This window comes from Microtus oregoni, unplaced genomic scaffold (assembly GCF_018167655.1).
Source record: "Microtus oregoni isolate MIOR12 unplaced genomic scaffold, Mior012 000001F_ref0000356, whole genome shotgun sequence".
Taxonomy (NCBI): domain Eukaryota; kingdom Metazoa; phylum Chordata; class Mammalia; order Rodentia; family Cricetidae; genus Microtus; species Microtus oregoni.
The window spans coordinates 86,812,808-86,834,878 of record NW_024543060.1 but is presented as its reverse complement, the minus strand read 5'-3'; the positions used below and the strand labels follow the sequence as shown (position 1 = coordinate 86,834,878).

Here is a 22,071-nt window from a genome sequence, read left to right as displayed (position 1 = left end):
TCTTTTAGTAATACATTTCAGTCATGAAACAGGAAGGAACCCACCAAACTACCACACAAAAATCTTAACACGAGAACTCTGGATGTAGAATTATAAAGGAAACCTACCTTTGGCTGAACAAGTTTCACAATTTTTTCAGCTACATAGCTTGCCGTTCCACCTGGAGCAGGAGTCAACTCCGAGACCCTGGTGATCTTGATGACAATGCCATCATACCACTGGCAAATTTTTCGATTAAACTTTGCGGATGTAGTAGCAAGTTTGCTAATTATGATATTAGCCAGCTGGCAGGGACAATCAGTCACCCACTCTAAGGCAGCCAGACAAAGAGACACCTAATCATTGCAACCAGGGCAGATAAATTTTGTTCCCTTCTCGCAAGTGTCACGGATCCCATCCCTGCTGACCCTCTCCTCAGCCATCGACTGTCAAATTTAGATTCCGCAAGCTCCCCAGCTTCCCTTTATCACTGCCTCAGATCTGAAACTCCTGGTTATCAGGGAGACACGCGTCACTAGCTGTCTCAGCGCAGGAAAGCAATCAGGTGAATACGACTTATTATCTTGCATTGCTTTCCGAGGACTGACAAGATTGATTTGAGACCAAGAACGCACTCAGATCGGAGACACGTAGTTCCGAGTTCAGACAACAGGCTGGCTGCAAAGTTACAGGAGACGGAAGAACCTCAAGCCTGGTGCTAAGGCTCCAGGATGCTGCACATTTATAGAGAGATTTAAAAGCCCCTAGCAGAGTTTCCTTTCTCAGATGCCCTTCTGGTTTCCTTTCCGCTTCTATTCTGCCCTAAGAATGCGTCTAAGAGCTCTGCCCCTGGAGACTCAGGCTTAGATCAACCCTGGGGAGGCTATGTTCTGATTGACGTCATCTGTGCCCACTCTCTTTGCGTGTGGGGACATCACTACAAGAGGATTCTAAGTAGCCACACTTGGTTGATTTAATCTAAAAACCTAAGAAAATAAACACAAAGATCTTTAATAATTTAAAGCTATCCAGTGGAAATACGGAAATATATTCATTAGGAGTACTCTCTCTCTCTCTCTCTCTCCTCACTCTCTCTTCCTCTCTCTCTCTTCCTCTGTCTCTCTTTCTCTTTCTTCCTCTGTGTGTGTGTGTCTGTGTGTGTAAGGGGGGGTTCAAAATCTCATCAGAATTAGATAAGAAGGTTTCAGAAATTTTTAAAATTTATGTATATATTCATGTCTATGTTGATCTAGGCTTCTTCTTGAGAGCAATATAATCTTTAACCTTGATCTCTTGAGGCTGGCATTTAAAGAAAATGAATCATAGAAGGCAAAAGAACAAAGATGCTGGAAATGTCAGGGGATGGAAGTTTGTCTGTCGTGGCTCAGTTTCAAGGAGAAAAGCTTTGATGATCAGTTTCAATAAGTTTTGCTTGGAAGTGAGCTCTTCTGACCGTGTTCACTACGGCAGATTTGGCAGCTACTCGAGGCCTTAGCACAGTGATAACTCAAGCTATACACGTGGATGAGGAGTGGCTACCTGGTCTATGCTTATATCTTAGGGTTGCAAAACTCCACTCCTTAGGCCCTGTATTGATATATTGATAAACGTACATTAACTATTCATATATTTATTTTTAAATATATTTTTTGTGTTCATTTTTATTGTTTTTTATTATTTATTTATTTTAAATTTATTTATTTATTAAGGATTTCTGCCTCCTCCCCGCCACCGCCTCCCATTTCCCTCCCCCTCCCCCGATAAAGTCCCCCTCCCTCATCTGCTCGAAGAGCTATCAGGGTTCCCTGACCTGTGGGAAGTCCAAGGACCACCCACCTCTATCCAGGTCTAGTAAGGTGAGCATCCAAACTGCCTAGGCTCCCCCAAAGCCAGTACGTGCAGTAGGATCAAAAACCCACTGCGATTGTTCTTGAGTTCTCAGTATTAAATTAATAGAAAGACTTAATTCCAAGGGGGGGGGCTGAAATAGGCATTTTTAAAAGAATGCCAAGTGCATCAACAATTCTCCCATGAAATGATTCCAATTCAGGACGTTACAATTTATCTAAAAGATCTTGACACAGACTGAAAAGATTTTTCTCTTAGCAAATTCAGAGAATAAAATATACTATACGCAGGGTTTTTTTTTTATGGCAATAAGAGAAATGGAATGAATTTTATGTCTCTAAAGAAAGAAATTAATTATTAATAAATAAATCTTGGCATTTACTCATACGTAAACAGGATATGATTATGAAAAAGACTAGAAAATTGCCTTTTTAAAGATGAATACTAACTTCTTATGATAATACTGAAAAGTCTAGAAGAGGCAATGCTGGATAGAAATCATAGCCATCCTTTATAGTGGGGCATTGGTCAAGTCAGTGTTGACATATGTCCCATGTAACTCTCCTCTATACTCTAAATTATGCTAAAGATAATTAATACAGCCATATAAAATGTCTGTATGTCTCTCATTCTGACACCATGACTTTTTCTCTGACTATTTCAACCTGTGGGTAGTTGAATTCACAGGCACAGAACTGGTGGGTGTGGAGCATCGCGTAGGCCGTGGTGTATGAGAAAGCCTTGCCCCTTTCGGCATCGTGACTTCTCATTCTCAACAGCAGAAGACCTCAGCTACCAAACAGCACAGTAATCAGGTTGACTACATGGCAGGAAATTGGGATTAGAGCAGATAATACACATACAATCCCTTGCATACGTCCTGAACTGCATTACATAGCTCAATTATTTCTCTTATTATAATTACCGTGTAAAAATTATTTCATGTTTCCAAATTTTCTATCAATCATTATCCAATATCCATGAAGGTAAATGAGGCATTTTGAAACAAGGAAAGTGTGGTAACTTCAGTGCAAAAGGCCACACACAGATACGACCAAGACTGCAAAACTTGCAAAACGTAACAAAAAATCAACAATACAAATACTAATAAAAGCCCCCAATACTCAAATTATAACTGGACCTAGAATACATGTTATCAGATACGCAGGTTACCTTCAAAGGACTACATAGGTTTGAATTCACTATGAAGATTTCCAGAAACATGGCGGTTACACCAAGGATGTGACAGAGAGTGGATTGCAACGGGAGAAGCCCCAGGCTCTGGCTTTGCCTGGAATGCTCATTACCTAGTTTGACATTTGCTCAATTCTGCTGCCCATGGCCACAAAGCCTGACTTGGAGCAGAGCCAACTTGTGCCCCTTATCATGATAAGGCTATTGTTATATAAACATGATACATGGTCATGGGATGTTTTAAAGGTTGAACCAATCAATGAGGACCAGTCAAATCTCCTTTTGAAAATACTCTCTTGGCGTCCACAAAGACCACCGAGCTTGACTCTGCTGTGGATGTTCTTGCCAGTGTGCCCTGAATCCTCTTCCACTGACTCATGGGACGGCTTTTCCTACCCAGCCCTCTCATGGCTTGAATAGGTTTAATTATATCTCACATATATTTAAATTTAATTTCTGCCTTCCAGAACATTAAGCATGTAAGCCAATGCCCGGAATTCCCTCCTCTGCTTGCCTTAGTCTCAGGCGTCTGATGCCCTGTCTCCTTTCCATTCTTAGATCTTAACTTATTATCTCGGAGACCTTGAGAAAATGATTAAACCTCATTAGGACTCTTAGACAACAATAACATACTGTAATACCCTGACAGAGGTGGCTCATACTACATGCCAGCTGCTGATCATACAGTCGGTGCCTAATAAGTGCCCCATCGCTAGCACAGCAGCAACAGAATCATTGGAAACCAACATGCTTTTTGAAGGACAGCATAGGCTCTAGAGTCAAGCTTCCTGAGTGGACTCAAGGCCCGGCTTTTCTCCACTGATAAATCACAACAACGAGTGTTAATATCCACCTCAACGAGGAATAAGAATTAAAGGTGTGATTGCAAAGTACCACATGGTAAACGATGTTGCCAATTATTAGTGCTCTGCCTTCTAGGCTAATTGGTTAGTTATTTGCTGTCGTTTAACTCATTTCAGTCAAAACAAATAAGGGCTTTGAATGTGAAAACCTGGGGCTATATACATAGTGATGCCATGCACACACACACACACACACACACGCACACACACATGAGTGTGCGTGTGTATGTGTGTGTGTATGGCATGTGTATATGTAATACATGCAATATATCTACCTGTGTTTACATATGATTGATGATGCATGAAAAAGATCCTAGATGTAGCGCTATTTGTAATAGAAAAAGAAGTACTATAATGATGTCATGAGGTTACTAGAATAAGTGGAGAAGTTTTGGGATGAAGTGTTCCCTATGACTCATTTTAAGCAAAGAAAGGCATAGAACCATATATGTTGGAAATCACTCTTCTATATGATAAGAATATTATATTTAATTTATATGCTGGGAGATTATCTGTAAATATTATGCCAGGAATTTCTCGTGATGGGATGCCTTAATCGGAAAAGGTCTTGGAATAAAAAGAATTTCTTTTCACAGTATATAGTTTTCAGCTGTACAAATTTCAGATATATACTTGCATGCACATATCTTGTGATAATATATTATAGTCGCATACACACATACTTGCAGTGTTTTTATAAAAATCAACACATATAAGGACTTTGTAAAGAAAGGGTTTGGGAGGAGAGGTTGCAAGGGTGGAGGGTGGATTTTGAGGGACAGCGAGATGAACTGGTTAGGATATATAAAGTGAAATTCACAAAGAACCGATAAAAAGTTAATAAAAGAAAGTTTGTTGTTCTTGATTGAATGGGTAGTTGATTTCAGTTTTTGTACAAATAATTCTATAAGTTACCACTGTCCCACAGCTAGGAATGGTCGTTACAGCTTTTGTGTGCCTGGGTGATGAGCAGGGAGACCACAGAGCCTTTTCTGTCCCTCTGTGCCACAAGACCTTGCTATGTCCCCTGCTGCCAATCCTCATCTCCACACAGCTTCCAATTGGTAGCAGGAGATGATTTTCTTCATCTACCAAACGTCAGAATGCTGACCTGCCTGCAGCCTCTCCTCCGTCCTGCAGCGTCTTCTCTACCCAAGAACAAGATCTCATTCAGAGGGAGGGATTCGAACTAAATTCCATATTTTATCCAAGTCTAGATTCATATCAAGTAAGGCGCTCGCTTCTCATGCACGGAAATACAAATGTTTGTTATCAGAGAGAGAGAGAGAGAGAGAGAGAGAGAGAGAGAGACATCCAGACCTCTAGATGACAGAGGAACATGGAGTTTAGGCCTTCTGCTGTGGCAAATGAAGCCACTTAGCACAGGTTCCCTGAATGTAATAAAGTGTGAACTGTTAGCATATAGTTGGACATGAGTTTAAAAGCCAAGGCATTCCTTGGCATCCCAAGTATACAAATCCGACAATGTAATGCTCATTACAAACAGCATCTCAAGGACCCCTGGTGTTAGCTAAGAGTCTTATCAAGTGTCACATTTCCCCACATATGAAAAGAATGTGTTTCTTAATTTTTAAAGGTGCAACTATCAATGTTAACCTGTCTATCAATGTTAACCTGTCTTGGGACTAGCTGGTGCTAGCCATTAGAATACCTAAATTAGAAAGGGGCAATGGTCTTGGGTAGCCCATGGCTTCAGTTACCTCATTGTAAAACACGCACAGGACTTAAAGGAGAAAGGCCATTGCTAATTGCATTAGTTCAGAGGCTAGATGATATGGCCAACACCTGAAGATACTCACTAACTGAAGGGTGGTCTCATCAACAGCATGAGCACACTCCTTCCAATGCATTCTGAACAGTAGTGGGTAGAGAGCGCCAGCTATTGAGTTTAAAGAGTGCTGTTGCTTTTAGCTTTTCACTCAGAGAAAATTTTATCCAACAGATGGATATAGTCCCATGTGGCCAGTGGCAGTGCATATTCCATATACCTATTCTCAAATGTAAGTGGCAATGGGAAGTCCTGTGAGTATCATTAAGGCGTGGATTTTGATTCAGTGGTTTTGGATGTAGCTTGACATTCTTCATTTCTACCAAGGTCTCGGGTGATGGCAGATACCCTGGCTGGTGGCCATGGAATACCAAAGCCATAGTTTACTTTGGACAGCACAGAATATACGGCATGCCTGATAACAAACATGTGAACATCAAGGTATAAACTCATGCAAAACCAAAGAATATCATTTTTTGAGAAATATCATTATTTCATTTTGAGAAATACCTCCTTTCTCACTTACCTTGCTGAGCAGAATTTCATCGTTTCCAGTCCTGAGATTCAACACAAATGTGCAATAAAAGCATGATTTTTAGTTTATTCTTCATGGCAACTCCTGGAAGATGCAAAGGAAGGAAAAAGAAATGATGACCTAATTCCCAATGAGAAGAAGGGTCACATCTTCCAACTGTTTTTTTTTTTTTTTTACAAGTAAAGACACATTTTCTTTTAACCTGGATCTATTTTCTTTCTTGTAACACAGGAAGACAGTTATAGATTATATTCATCATGTTTGGCCCAATAACAAAATATGGTATTAACACAATCCCTTCAAGAAACTCTTCGTGCCGGGCCGTGGTGGCGCACGCCTTTAATCCCAGCACTCGGGAGGCAGAGGCAGGCGGATCTCTGTGAGTTCGAGACCAGCCTGGTCTACAAGAGCTAGTTCCAGGACAGGCTCCAAAACCACAGAGAAACCCTGTCTCGAAAAACCAAAAAAAAAAAAAAAAAAAAAAGAAACTCTTCGTGTGCAACTAAATATTCATGTCTTTTCCTTATATAGCTACCTAAAGCTAAATGGTTTAATCAATAAGACCATTGTAAGCGGATATGGCATAGTTTGTAATAATTCTGGAAACATCTGCTGAGCTTCAATGATTATTTATTTTCGCCAAGAGCTAATTCCCTTGAATTGCTTGAGGATAATTGTTTTAAAAAGAGAATGGGAAAATAATACTCGGAATTTAAAACTCTAGCATTCAGGTAAAAATCTTACAAAAGGATATAAAATTTAGTCCTGTGCTGTGTGTGTGTGCGCACGTGTGTGTGTGTGTGTGTGTGTGTGTGTGTGTGCTGTGTACAAATCTAAATGAATGTTTATGGGTGAGGGTAGGTGTTTGCAGGTGTAGAGAGGTCAGCAATGGATATCAGCTGCCTTGATTGATTTCTCTACCTTATATATTGAGGTGGGCTCTGTTGTTTGATCCCAGAGCTCACCACTTCAGGTAATCTACCCAGCCAGTCTGCTCCAGGGATCCCTGTGCAGGGATCCCCTGTCTCTGCTTTCTGAGCACCAGGAATACAAGTAGGTCTTCACACCCACCAGACATGTATGTGGGTTCTGGGACCTGAATTCCAGCTCTCGTGATTGTGTTGCAGGTAGTTACCAACTGAGTTATCTCCCCTCTCTCCTCATCATGGCCTTTTAACTGGCAGTTCATGCTCACGGTCCTAAGAAGGACAGTCACTCAGCAGACTCTGGGACCCGAACCTGGTCCTCTGCCAGTTCATGAGGCAAAGACATTCAAGGAGTTAGGCTAGAGCTACAATGCGAAAGTCATAGACAGAAAGGAAAAGCCAGGGAGTCTATGCAAGGGCATCCAGGAGAAAAATCCTTCGGGAGAAACTATGTCTCCATCTCAACAACTGGTCTCTCTACACATTCTCTGGAGATAAATGCAAAAAAGAAAATAATAATATGGAGACCTGGAGTGATAGAGGTCAATTTTTCTTGCTCAGATGCTACTAGGAACTAATAAGAAAGCAAGTGAGGAACGAAGTAGGAGAATTGATAAGCACACACGCCAACAGACAGCACTGTCAGCAGTTTGAATACAAACTCCAAGGTGAAAAGTTATGGTCCCCTAAGCATTGCATCAATAGTCTCCATGGCCACCACCACCACTCCAACACACTTTCAGGAACATAGAAATCACAAGAAGGCACAAACACAAAACCAAATGATTTTAATCTGTCTTGACCTATTTCATGTGGGAAAGGCCAAATAAGGCCTTTAAAGAAGTCCACATAGCAGAGAATCTCCACAGGCTAGAGTATGGGCATTTTAATCCACTATTAGAAAAGCATAGAAATCAGGTAGGTGTGTAAGTTATGAAAGCAAGCAAGCAAAGGTGAAGGAAACCAAGTGAAACACACCGAAACAACCCGTCTATGCTCGACTGGGTTCTAGGTCTTCTCTCTTGAGTTGAAACGCTAACTGGCTAAGTAAATAAAACTGTATCCCAGTGGGTAGCAAGCTAGACATCGTATAGATAGAAGAGTGAAGCTTATCTTTGGTATGGGACTCTGAGCAGTTGTGCTACAGAAAGGTTGGGCCACCATTCCCATCTCTTTCCTGTGGAGTTATTCTAAGCCTCCATAGGAGAAACAAAAATAGCCTTGAAAAATCAGAGTTCAGAGTTGGATATCTCACAGGAGCTCCAGGGGGGACCACAATGGAGCATGCTATATAAACAATATTGTAATTACAATGATGAACCTATTCTTTATATATATGTGTGTATATATATATAATCTGTCAGTGTATCTAAGAAAAGCATGTATTCTGACAATCCACTAAGTGCTATTCGTCGATGTAGTTTACATATGTTTGGATAAAATCTGTGCTAAACAGAACAGACACAGCAGACAGCCATGTCCCCATCTTCCTCTCCAAGAAACATTTGCAAAACTCTTGAAGGCCTCTGGCTTTTAGGAGACATCAATTCCTTGCTCGGTTGGAATTATTCTGACAGCTTTGACATTACAATATCATCACAAGATCATGGAATACTTAAAATTGAAGACCCTTGAGAATTAAAAGTAAAAATAACAAGTCTCCCGAATGCTTGATCAATATCAAAGTAATTCACATCAAAACTTGACAACTTAGAGTTCAATTAGCCATCACTCTGTGTGCTTTTAAGGGCATGCCTAAAAACAAATGACCAAATAATTCTAAATAACTCTTTTCTCAATATGTCTCTATTTCTGCTTCATACCAGAGCATACATATTACATTTTACATCTTAAAGATTTTTTTAAATGGCATCTGATCCAGAAACTGATTTCTCTGTATAATTTGTTCTGATTTTCTCTGGAACTCAGATTTCCTTATTCTCATAAAAGAAAATGATGTTTTCAATAACTTTTGGTAGAATCTCAAAGTAGGTTCTGCTCCCCCCCCCACAATATGGTCTATTTATAAGTTTTTATGCTATTATATCAACTTACAAAATTGCAAAGACTGATAATTGTCATTTTCTTTGCATTTGACCCTACTCCATCAGATACATACATATTAGTTGATACCTGAATACTCTTAAATCTGATAGTCTTGTCCAGAGTAGTTAATTGTGTTTTTCTAGGAAGCTCACCATGGCACAAAGAGGTTTTAAAAAAAGAATGTTTTTTTTTCTGAGTTTTAAATAACAATCTTTGTTTGTTTGTTTGTTTGCATAATTATGGGCTTACTTTAGAACTCCTAGCTAGAATCGGGAGTTTGGAAGGAAGAAAGATGAAACAGATGCAATACACAGCTAAGATCAAAGAGCTGCATCAATTCATTCCCAGAGTCAAAATCCAGCTGAGCCTCAGAGCTCCGCCGGCATAATAAGAAAGGTTGAGTGAAACATAGGGATTAAACAGGTGGGCTGTGTCCTGCAGAGGCAAGGGAGGGGAGCCCCACAGAGACACTTGTAAAGACACTTTGGAAGCTCACACCTGCTCCTTCCCAAGCACGCTACAGGACACTAAGGCAGCAAAAGACACCCTAACTTTAAAGAAAGGAGACTGCGGCCAGCATATGGGCTTTCTTCTTCCAGATAATTTCTTTCCCAGTAAATGACAAATTAATAAATTGCTTCCATTCCTCCAAGGTGACTTATCCAGTGCTCAACTTTAAAAATAAGGGAGGAACTAGATGATGTAATGTTTCCGGGGCCTGGAAATCTCATTGGGGGATGCCTCCCTCATGGGCTTTGTCTTCCTCAAATGAACAGAGTTTTCTTTCTTAAGTCAGCCTTACAAACACTGGTCAATATAATTTAATTTTGCAGTCTCAGTATTATTTTCAGTCACATGAACAACCTCTCAAATGTTTTATAAATCCAATGCCAAATTCTTTTCATGTCAGCACACATCATGTAACTTCGCTCTAGGCACTAAAAATAAAGTTCAGGGATTAAAAATACTTAAAAGAGTCTGTTCCTGTGTCATTTATTGCAATGTCCTTAATACAATGTAAGCTTGTAACTACTGATGAATTATTCTGAACATTAAAACAATCTTCTTTGAAGAAAACTGAGTTAAAGTTAAGCAAGCTAGGTCTTTAGCAAGATAGATTGACAAGGGTATGCCAGTATTGTTTTATAAGATATATTTCAAATCATATCTATAAACACTAACTTTGGTGCATATTAACTTCCTCAAGCACCGAACATTCTGAGATTTAAAGATGCAGTTAATACATTCAAATCAATGTCAAACATTAGCATTTATTGTATTCACCTAAATAAGGAACATCCAATTAGCAGCTAGAGCAATATGACCTCCCTGGTGTGGGGTTAAAGTGCGGGCTTTGGCCTGCTGTTGACCTTATTATATATTTCCTCATTCAACCACATTTGTAGAATGTTGACTGCATAAGAAAATGTGAGGGACAAAGAGAAGAATCATACATGAATCACAGGCAACAAAGAGAAACCCTGAGTGCCACATATATGCAACAAGAGACATCTGTGACAGTAGACCACTGTGGAAAACATACAGAAGTCACATGGAAGAAGAAAGGTTAGGATTTGGATTTGGTAATGAGAGACAGGGAGAGAAGAGAGTCAGCTTTCCTAGGGGGAAGGACCAGACATGGACTGGACTGGACTAGACTGTGAGTGAGTAAGCAGTCCTATTTGACTATGGAGTAGGAAAAAGTGCCCAATAAAAATGACCACAGAATTCAGTATAAGAAGTCTTCAACACTCTATAAGAAAATTAAATTTCTTTCCCAGTTTTTCTCAAAACTCAGACTTGAGAATCACCTGCCAGGCATTCTGCTCAAACTTGCAAGTGAGGAGACCCATTTCAGATCGTGAGATTTGAACACATCTACAGGACACATTATTTTAATTTCTGTGACGTAGCAGGAAACCCTAAGAGCATTTTGGAAGATGAAAAATAAAGGAGAGATGACAGAGACACTGGGCAAGACGTTTAAACCTCCTTATTTTTACTCAGTAACAACAACTATTTTTTTTGTCAACAGTACACATCAATCATTTCACTTTTCTTAAAAGCATAATCCAAAATCTCATCAGGTTATCCCATGTTTGAACGGTTCCGGATTACTTTTAAGAATGACTTTGACATTCAAGGGGTGTCAGCCGAACCCTTTGATTTTAACCAAATACCTTCTATTCTGCTTCCGATAATCTTAACTCAAGTGCCATTTTTAGGGGTATAAATGAACTCTGACCACTCAAACAAATACATGTTAGGTTGGGTGACCATTAGATAACACAGAAGGGCACCAACAACACTGTTCCGTTGTAACGGCGTAAATGAATGCAGACAGAGTGTAAAAATATATATATAGCTTTAATGTAGAAATAGACTTACAGAACCACCGTTCCCGCGGAGACCAGGAAAGCAGAAGCAAGCCCTTGGAGCTTGCTCGCCAAATTTATAGGCAGACATTAGCCCGAGGCGAACACGCCCCCTAAGGGGCGGGACTTATCCCTACATCTCCCCTTTTTGTCTAAATAAGACAGAACTAAACCAAATACAACTACATACAATAACAACAAATAATAAATATAACAAACAATATTGAGAACAAAAGCTTTGCTAAACATTCTATCTCAAGGAGTCCAAATAATGTAAAGAGTAACTACAATTATATAATCTTCAACTCAGTCAAAGATCTGAGAAGGGAATAAACACTACTCAACAAACGAGATATATCCAAAATGTGCAACAATTGACAGAGACAACTGACTACCTGGGCAATCACCCAAAGTCTCGTTTGCAACGTTGAGTCAACCAATTTTGGCTAAGGCCTAACATAACTGACATACCATTATTAAAGGCAAGGAACTTTTCAAAACTATCTTACCCTGTCTTGGCAGGATATGACAGTCCTGTTTTATCCATTGATGCATGCTCTGTATCTGTGTCAGTGGTTGAGGTATGGGCATTTCTTTGCCCAAAGGCCAGTTCTGCCAAATAGAAAGGCTCCAGGTGGAGTGTTTTTGGTGCTCAACATTCTCTCGGGAATAGAGCGGTGTTGCCAGGAGCAATTGTGTCTCACTATCACGAAACTCTGAGTTAGATTAAAGGCCATTGCTTTGTCCATATTGGTTTCTCAGTCAACCATTTTAGAGGCAAGGCTGTTGGTATCTCTGAAGGGACATCAATTGTTTGTTCTTGCACAGCCCTAATGGCTGGTTTTCTCTGTTTGTAATATCTTTTAATATTATTTTCAGGAATATAGGCTCTAGAAGTCACAGGAATGTTAATTTCGGTATTCCATTGTTGTAATAGGTCACGACCCCATAAATTCATTGCGATATTGGCTACATATGGCTTTAATTTTCCTATTTGTCCCTCTGGCCCTATACATTCAACCCATCTCGTGCTCTGCCTTACTCGAGATAGGGTTCCAATTCCCAGGAGCTGAACATTTACATTCTGAAGAGGCCAATACGGATGCCAAGATTCTGGGGTAATGATACTTACATCAGCACCTGTGTCCAGCAGGCCAGTAATAAAAATGCCATTTACAAACACTCTCAGTTTAGGTCTTTGATCATTTATAGAGGTTTGCCAAAACACACGTAACTTATCTTTCTGATCATTATTGCTTGTAACAGTAGGCATGGGGCTTCCTAATTGTCCTGATGAGGCACGTTCTCTGCAGAAACTGGAAATGACTGAACCATGTTTGCCATGGGGGCCTGTGAGGCCCCCCTCTCACCTTTCCCGTCTGTATCAGGTTGCCTTGTCTATCTCTTGTAGACCTGCATTCATTCGTCCAATGTCTGCCTTTTCCACATCTTCTACATAAACCTGAAGGCTGAGTCCTCCTATTTCTGTTATTTAGAACCACCGTTCCAGCGGAGACCAGGAAAGCAGAAGTGGCCCTTGGAGCTTGCTCGCCAAATTTATAGGCAGACATTAGCCCGAGGCGAACACGCCCCCTAAGGGGCGGGACTTATCCCTACATTCCGTGGCTTCAAAAAGAGAAGTAATATTCACTACTAGTGAAGAGTCTGGAGAGGAACAAATGAGATTGAAATATATCACCTAACTTCTAAGGTAAATAGTGATGTGTTCTCGCGGCTATTGATGTCTAAGTCTTAGTTTTCAGAAAATGCTTGATTCATGGTGGATACAGAGAACAGGACACTAATAAGACTTCCCACTGCAGTTTATATGCTGCAATCTCATTTTAATTTTTTTAACATGAACAAAAGCTCTTTTTTAAAAAGGGAAATTAAAAGGTAAAAAAGAATGTGTTAACTTTCAAGTACTTTAAATATGTATGGCTATTTGAAAAAATAAAGCTCGTCAAAGATCTCTAAAAACTCCAGACAATAACATCAGAAAGATGGTGGTTAGGAGGGAAATCCGGCACCTGTTCCTCCTGCTTAATTAAGTCTCATATTTTGACACAATTACAGCCTTTAAAAAATCACTTAGAAAAGTTAATGGATACATGTACTGACTTCTACATTACAAAGAACCTTTTATCTTAATTAATCTATCAATCTTTTCATTGATAGAAGAGAATTTCGGTTTGCAATTCTCAAGAAATAGAATTTGAAACAAACACCTCCATATGGTGGCTGACTAATTTCTGCCATGTCATCATTTGATGACTAAGGCCATCCTTCACCCATTCAGTGACTTAGAGGGACGAGGGTTCAGACTCTCATAGAATACTGAAGCTCAAACAGGAAGCACTTAACAGAAATTCATTATGAAATGGATGTCCCAGAGATACTACTGAAATCAGTAACTCAATACTGAGCAAGAAGGACCCTTGTCTATATTCATCACAACAAGGCCTACAGCATCATAACTAATTTATGAACTTTTAGGGTTAGAAAAAATGCCTTTGAGGATTTAAATACTTTCATGAAGAATTTAATTCTATGGTGAAATTCTCAATTGTTTTCTTATTTGGATTGTCAAGCAAAGGATTTTAATCAGAGTTAATTCCAATGTTAAGGAACATAAAGAAAAGGCTAAGTCTCAAATAGTTATGACATCAATTAAGTCAATTTTTCGAACATTTTTAGTATGATAACACAACTGATATACACATATCTCTCAATGACTGTTTGAGACAATGGACAGTTTTGTCAGGTCTAATAAGGAAAAATTGATGAAAAAAACTTATGATTTCAGGAATTCATATCAGCACATTGCCTCAACATTGTTATTTTATTTACGTTACTTTAAAAGTCATATTTTAAAATGTGGGCATACTTGAGCAAGTATTCTTTTATTAAGTTATGGCACAAAATTATGCTCTCATAATTACAAAATTAGAAAGTTGAAGAAAATGAAAAGGTAATATCAAAGATGTCTCTAGACCTATGAGAAATCACCAACTCTAGATTCTGAACTACCACAAATGGAAATCCTATATCTCCCCTGTAAAATTGACTTGACTTTCAGAAAGTCTTGGAATCTAAAGAAAATACCCCTGGTACTTCTCCCTGGGCTTTCTGTAGGTACTTAAATACTTTTCAGCTTACTGAGGTCCTTTTATTCCCACTTATCCCACTCCTGGGGCTTATCACTCTACATCATATATTGATAAATACTAGAACTATACCATGCAGTATCCCATAGCACTCAGGAGTAGTCCAAGACTCATTGGTTACTCTGTATTTTGTTAATGGAGAATTTTCTGAAAACTAAGGCATAGTCAGAAACATGTGCAGGAACACATCACTGTTTGCCTTAAAGTTAGGTGACCTATTTCAATCTAAGTTGCTCTTTCAAATCAGTGGTTTACCTTGAATATCATTTCAGAGTAGTACAGATATTTTTTTCCTGGAATTTGAGATTGTCACTGCATGAGTCCTAACAGTGTGTGTGTCCTCGTGTCTCCTTACCTTACCTAGGTACTTGTTAACGGTGTATTTCTCTAAGTGAAGGCTGATGTGAGTGTGTGCTGTCTATTGTCTGTCTGTTGTGAGCTTTCATGTAACTTTGAAGTTGTTTTCCTAGAACATCTGTTTAGTTCACCATCAGGAAAGTCTGTTCATTTTGCAGATATTTGGAGACTTATACTATATGTTGTATCCTATATTGGGCATAATACTAGTTGATAAAGGTAGAAAATAGATAAATAGGTACAGTCCTAAACTGTCATAGAATTATTTTTATTTATTTTTTTGTGGAGATAATAATGCTAAGATATCTCCTGGCAATATTTCTACCTCTACCATGTTTTGCTTCTAGTCTCTTCATTTCCCCCAGTGGGAAATAAATACAGAATTCAAGCCAATAACAAGGTATGCATTTTTGTGATATAAACAATACCTCTTAGATGTTATGTTAAAGAGCACTGAGCGGCAGGGCAGAATAATTAAAACATCTTAATGCTTGGGCTAGTTCTATTCTAACTATTAAAAATTGGAGTGAAAATTAAACCAGTTGAATTTTAAATAGAAGTTACATAAATGTCATCAGAAAAATTGACTACTCCCCATAGGTTTGTAACATTTCAAATTAACTTTCCACTGGGTATAATTTACTTCTGTTCTAACTCAAGTATGCCCAAGGAGGCTGGGTGGGAGTTCATGTCATAGTTTGAGCTTTGAAGGCTACAACTACTAACTTGTTTAAAAGTTTGGACAGAACAGCACCTTTTAAAATATTGATATTTGTCTCCTTCTGCATTGCTTGTACTGCTGCAAAACTTCTCATCATTTTGCCTTGAGATGCGATTTGTACCTCATCATCAACAGAAGAATTCATTAATGTCATTATTAATTCATATTTTATTTCATTTCTGTAAGGCCCATGCTGGTCCCACTGAGATCAGCTCACTCACTGTGTGTGTTCTATAAAGTATAATCAATCTCTATTATGGTCATGAAAATGGTATTTGTCACTTTGCTGAGAAAAAAAAATCAATATATCATCTAAGGCTGAACAGGCATTTAATGCAATGAATTGAAGACTATTAGAGAAATTTAGCTTGCCAAGAGTTTAGGACAAACTAATCGAAATCTAGAAAATTCACTGAAAGGCTTGCTGATAAAATCCATGGATGTGCCATAAAAATTAATACTGGGGAATTAGAATAAGCTGTCATTTCTAATCCCGACCCTTCCAAAAAAAAATGGATTCAGACAGTCAATTCTCAGAGGGTCACCGTTTAAAATTGAAAAAAAAAAAAGTGAAATTCATGTATCGCATAGCGGTATTTTTTTTTTGTACAATGCTGGTAAATAAAAGGCTACATTTTATATTTCTGTAAAATCTACTGGATAGAGAAACAATTTTAAAATTGCAAAGCCTGAAATGTCATCACCTATTGGCATATTTTTATGTGAAAATTTGTTGCCTCTGGGGGCTGTAAAGATGGCATAGTCACTAAAATGCTTTTTATACAAGGATGAAGACCTGAATTTGAAAAGCGGAGCCTATGTAAAAAGCCCTAGGCAAGGGCACTTGCCTCCAATCCCAAGAGCTAGGTGAGAAGAAATAGGCAAATTCCTGGAGCTCACTGGCAGGCGGTAAAGCTTGCTTGGTGCGTTCCAGGCTGGCAAGAGAATCTGTCTTAAAAACATTAAAAAATGCAGATCATTCAGACACTTGAAATTGTCCTTTGTCTCAAGTAGGATGTTCATGCATGCATGCATAGACAAAAACATCCATATACACAAAATTAATCAATTCATCTATGACTCAAAATTAAGTAATTATATGGTCTCTCAGTTTTGAGAAGCTACACAATATAGAACAAAAATGGCCTTAGAAACTTGGAGACTCTCAGATACACGAGGCCCATTTTCTACTCAGACATACCGTCGACCATGTTCTGGCTTCTACTCAATTACTGTCAACAAAAATGACGTTGGTGACATCTTCCCTTAGACATCTTCTTTACAGAATAGCTCTTGTATTTACAAGACTCTTTGTCTTAGGCTTAAAATAATTTTACCATTAAAAAAACAGTTATTCATTAATAACTTCATATACATTATAATTTCAGAAACTGGATCTGTTACTTGTTCTTTAGATCGGACCATCCATAGTCAAGTACGATTTCTCCTGATTCTTGGCTGAACACACTTATCAAGCTCCCTACCCACTATTTACAGACAAAGCAGGTTTCTTATATTCTGTACTCAGGTCCTTAAGAATTCAAATAAGGGTTTTTGAATGTGCTGAATATTGTCTTTACTCGTTTAGATGAAGTGTTCCAATAGCTAACATTTTAGATTAAAATATATAAGTGGTAAGGGGTTGAGAATGAAGGAATGTTTTGGTTTGAAGCATGATTAATAAAAACGCAGGGTCAGAAATTGGGATTCAACCTGGAGATCCAAAAAGCAAAACAGCCAGCCATTGGCTCTTACCTCAACCTCAGACTGAAATGGCCATTCTACATCCTGGAATCTCAGAAGGAGACTATGTACCTGAGAGCTGTCTCCTCCCATTTTATAATCCTCTCTAGGGCTGGGATTTAAGACATGCGCCACCATCATTGACGGCATGCACCGCCCAGTTTCTATGGCAGCTAGTGCAGCTACTGGGATTAAAGGTGTGTGTCATTATGAATACTGAGATTAAAAGTGTGCTACCATAATCTGGTCTGTAGGGCTGACCAGTGGGACTGTTTTACTCTCAGATCTTCAGGCAAGCTTTATTTATTAAAATACAGTTGAAATGCCACCACACTGGTTGAGCTAGCCATCTATCATGAATTCAGTTACTTTACATTAGTCAGACTCTAGAGCTGTGGTCTCTACCTTCCTGATGCTGTGACCCTTTACCACAGCTCCTCATGTTGTGGTGACCCCAACCATAACATTATCTTCATTGCTACTTTACCGTTATGAATCATAACAGAAATATTTGATACATAGGATATCTGATAGGTGACCCCTGTGAAGGGCTGTTCGACCCCCCAAAAGGGGCCGTGACTCACAGACTGAAAACTGCAGCTATATAGTTTTCAACTCCAAAACAAGCACCACTGTCACTAGGTTAATTAACACTGATTTTAATCTTGTTGTCATTAGTTATTCCCCTCGATCTTCTCAATAGAAGCCATTCCTACAGGAGACCATGAGACGTGGAAAGACAGGGTTACATCATGGAAAACATGCAAGGTCAGGTGTGTTAGGATCCAAATCCTACATTGTTTTCACTAGATCATACAACCTTTCTTAGAGACTTCTATGGTGCTGTGGGAAAGAGCAGGGGGAGAGGCTTTTCTAAATAATTTATATCTGTCCTCATGAAGAGGTGACATACAGTTCCACAAGATTCAAATGGAGAAATAGAAAATGCTGCATTAATTAAAAACACCTATATACTTGCCTGGTAGAAATGATGCCAATGGACCCGTGAGGAAATAAAATATTTAAACTTATTTTTTCATTTCACTGCAGCAACTTAGCTGCCTCTTTTGTTCAACTGTGGTGCTGGTGGGTGTCACAAAGAGAGAACATCCCTGATTAATATTGATTTCACCTATTCCTCTGCAAGAAGTCACTCATGGGGTGGAAAAAGATCAAGGAGAGTCTAGCCAAGGAATTTGAGCAACTGATATTTTGGTGAAAATGTCCCTCTCAGATGAGACAAATGGAATAATCGGGTCTTTGGAAATTGGTATTATGAATATGCAATGTACCGAGCTTTCCCAGCGATCATGGAACTTTTTCTTATTTGATAACTGTGAGTGATAGTTCCTCTTTATCTGTGACAAAGCTGTGGGGGCTCGTTTCATTTAATGACTTGCTCAATTGCAAAACAAATAAGTGACTCACAGAAAGCACTTATTGGAAGACAACAATGAGAACCGGAGATCTTATTTCTCTGTGCGCTTCATCTGCCTCTCACTTTTATGAGCAGAATTTCGTCAATCACTGGCACTCTCAGAAAATGCTTCTGGTGGAAGATTAGCTAGAAATCTCTACCAGAAGTCCGTAGCTGATTTCACTTATGAAGTCATGGGGGAAAAGATACATCCAATTAAATGAATTTCTTTGTATTCAACACTATGGAGAGTTATATGAATTCACCCTTAAATATGTGTCCTCTATTTTAAGTCTTGGAGTAGAAATGAGTACACATGTATAGTAATAACGCATTAGCTCCTGATTAACTTATCCACAAAGTTTTATTGATTACCCACTTCGTGTCTGCCACTATACTAGATGGTACGGATTTGACTAAAGGAATTATGATTCTCCTCTTTGGGTCACTGTAGTCTAATTGGTAAGTCAAATCTAAACGCGAAGCCTCAGTCACACGGGATAAAAAATAGCATTAGAGACCCATTTAAGTTCGCAGATGGCTGCGGAATCTAGAAAGATATCTATACCATAGCAGGCTCTCAGAGAATACTAGTTGACTGTCTGAACAAGTCAATGAATCATTCCTGTGCCAGAAACACAAAGAAGCAGTTTCTGTGCCAGTAAAAATACCTATGGTGGGGGGCATGGGAATGGAGGATAAGAAAGTAACACCTGGTCTTAGGAGCATTTATCTCCAGAATAGTATGACCTCATTCAATATGAGAAAGGAAAGAACAGAAGGGAAAGGAAAGAAAAAAGAAGGAGTCAGGTAGAAGGCTGGGAAGGAGAGATGGAGGGGGTAGAAATGCCCCTGGATTGTTAACCTATGGGTAGATGATTATCAGATCATTTTTCCTATAGGGCAGGCTCTTAGTTGGAATCTGGAGGAAAGCACGGGTATTTTTATGCATATCTCACTGAGACTCCGAGGTGCAAAGTGGTGTGCTTGGATTTAAGTGGTTGAGGGCAGAATGGGACCAGCAAGTTCAGCATCTCCCACGCTGTATCACATCCCACAGAATGTATTAATGGAAAGTCTTTTTATACACGAAAGCAGACCAGCCAAATTTTGATGGCAGCAAATTAAAGGTTCGACTTCAGACGGCAATGGAATAGAAGCTCAAGAATCATCCCTGTGCCCACAGTGGAGTCTTCATAAATAAATCCGTAATGATCTCTCCCCAGAGGTCAGCCCCTTTTATCCCATATCAGCTACATACAATGGGAAATGCGAGCAATTACAGAGATAGCGCCTACCATAAAGGATTAATGATTCCCCTAGTTAAAGCCCTATTCAAAAGATGAACTTTCTGAGAATTCATTTCACTATAAAAATCTAAGGAAAATTAAGGCAGAGAGTCTTGCTTTGCCTTACACAATGAAGAATCTAGGAAAAAAGAAAAGTTGATTCCTGTCTAAATATTTGCTGTCTTTTAAAGCTGCCTTGGGATAAATTAAGTCTTTCTGCCTACACCTCTGAGTCTTCAGCAGAGAAAAGTAGGGCAAGCCGCGAGTATTGAGTCTTTGCCTACCATGCCCTGTGCCTCGCGTCTTTCGTGTGTTTATGTTTTGCCCCACTGTCCTTCTGCCAACCTTCTGGATGAGCATCCTACTTTGGGTAAACTAAACAAAGCCCTTCTCGACCCCTGATGCCAAGCTACTCAATGATGCCAAGAGGAGTGAAGTCCTAGCTCGAGGCTGCCATGACAGAGGTCTAGCCTCGGGTCCTAGTATGACACTATGCATCCCCATTTGCATCTCCTCCACTCCATCCTCTGCCCTGGTCTTCAAAGCAGATGCTACCGCACATATCTGTACAGCTCTTTTCAGCACTCTGATGACCATCTTACTTCCACTGCCTGAGGACCAATGAACCCTAGAGGTAGATTTCGATTCAGTTTACCCACTGATAAATTTAGCGTCTCTTCTCCCATCTTGGAAGAGAGAGATGTTTTCATTTGCTTCTAAGGACCCTCTCTGAGCTCTAAGTAGCCATGTAGGTAATGTGTGTATCTTCTGCTTCTATTTCCTTGTAAGTGCCTCTCCCTAGAGCAGCCTCGCTTTCTCAGAAGGCTTCCTTTGGTCCTGTCAGGCCTTGTAGGGACCACTCCCTCTCCTGCTTTTACCTCAGCACCAGACTGTAGAAACTGTATGCAGCCTGCTGTGCCTGACTCAGTTTCTCCATTGTGCCATCATCCCTTTCTATGATTCACTCTTTCTGAGATAACTAGAAACTTCGTTTTTCTCCAAAGCTTAATGCAACTTCAAATCATCTTTCCACCACTTAAAACATAGTGAACCTTGACCCTGGGGTCTCTCTCAGCAAAACATCCACTTTCTCTTGGTTCTATGTCATAACTCCTGCCTTTTTGGCTCCATCCTGTATTGGCACGCTCTTCTATCGATCCCTTAAAACCGACAGGAGTGTCAAAATTGCAGCTGTGGTGTGGCACACTTCCTCTTGTTCCTATTCATTCTCTTAGACTTATGGGTCAAGGGGCGTATGACCAGCACCATGTAAGCACCAACTCCTCTACCCAGTAAAGAGTCTGAGAAGCAGAAATGACAAAGGAAAGGTTATGAGCTGATAATGTGTTAATGCCCCGCTGTGGAGGCTGGCAAGAGAGGCACATTTTAAGAACACTGGTCTCTAAAGTTTTGATGAAGCTTCATCATGAAAATGGATGTCTGTGCATTCATAATCAGGTCCTTACAATCACTTCCAGTTAGCTTAAAATTCAGTATAGATTGAGCCATAATAATGAACAAGTTCTGCATTTCTCACTCAGCTTGAAAATCCTAGCACACCATGAAAAATAACTTCAAGCGTTGTGGTTGAGGGTTTGTGGTTAGAAATACCAGCCACATATGGAGCACCAAGGAAAAATGAGTTTCAGGAGTTTCCATTTGACGTGGGAATAGGGGACAGAACAGACAGGTGGGATGAGTGAGAGAGACGTCACAAACCAAGGAAGTGTACTGGGCTCTGATCTGGAATCTGAGACAGTGCGTGAAGGAGGCACCTGAATTTTTTTAATAAGTGGCACGTTCAGTTCTAAAGTCAGCAAAT

At 39.5% G+C, this 22,071-nt stretch overlaps 1 long non-coding RNA gene across 5 annotated transcripts in view; it reads right to left on the bottom strand.

The window, feature by feature from the left end:
* LOC121456119 overlaps positions 1–22,071 on the bottom strand; it is a 94,012-nt gene that overhangs the window by 31,276 nt on the left and 40,665 nt on the right. For all 5 annotated transcript variants that reach the window (XR_005975592.1, XR_005975596.1, XR_005975594.1 and 2 more), the window contains one exon: positions 6,200–6,292. This is a non-coding gene — a long non-coding RNA (uncharacterized LOC121456119). The remainder of the gene's footprint in view (positions 1–6,199; positions 6,293–22,071) is intronic.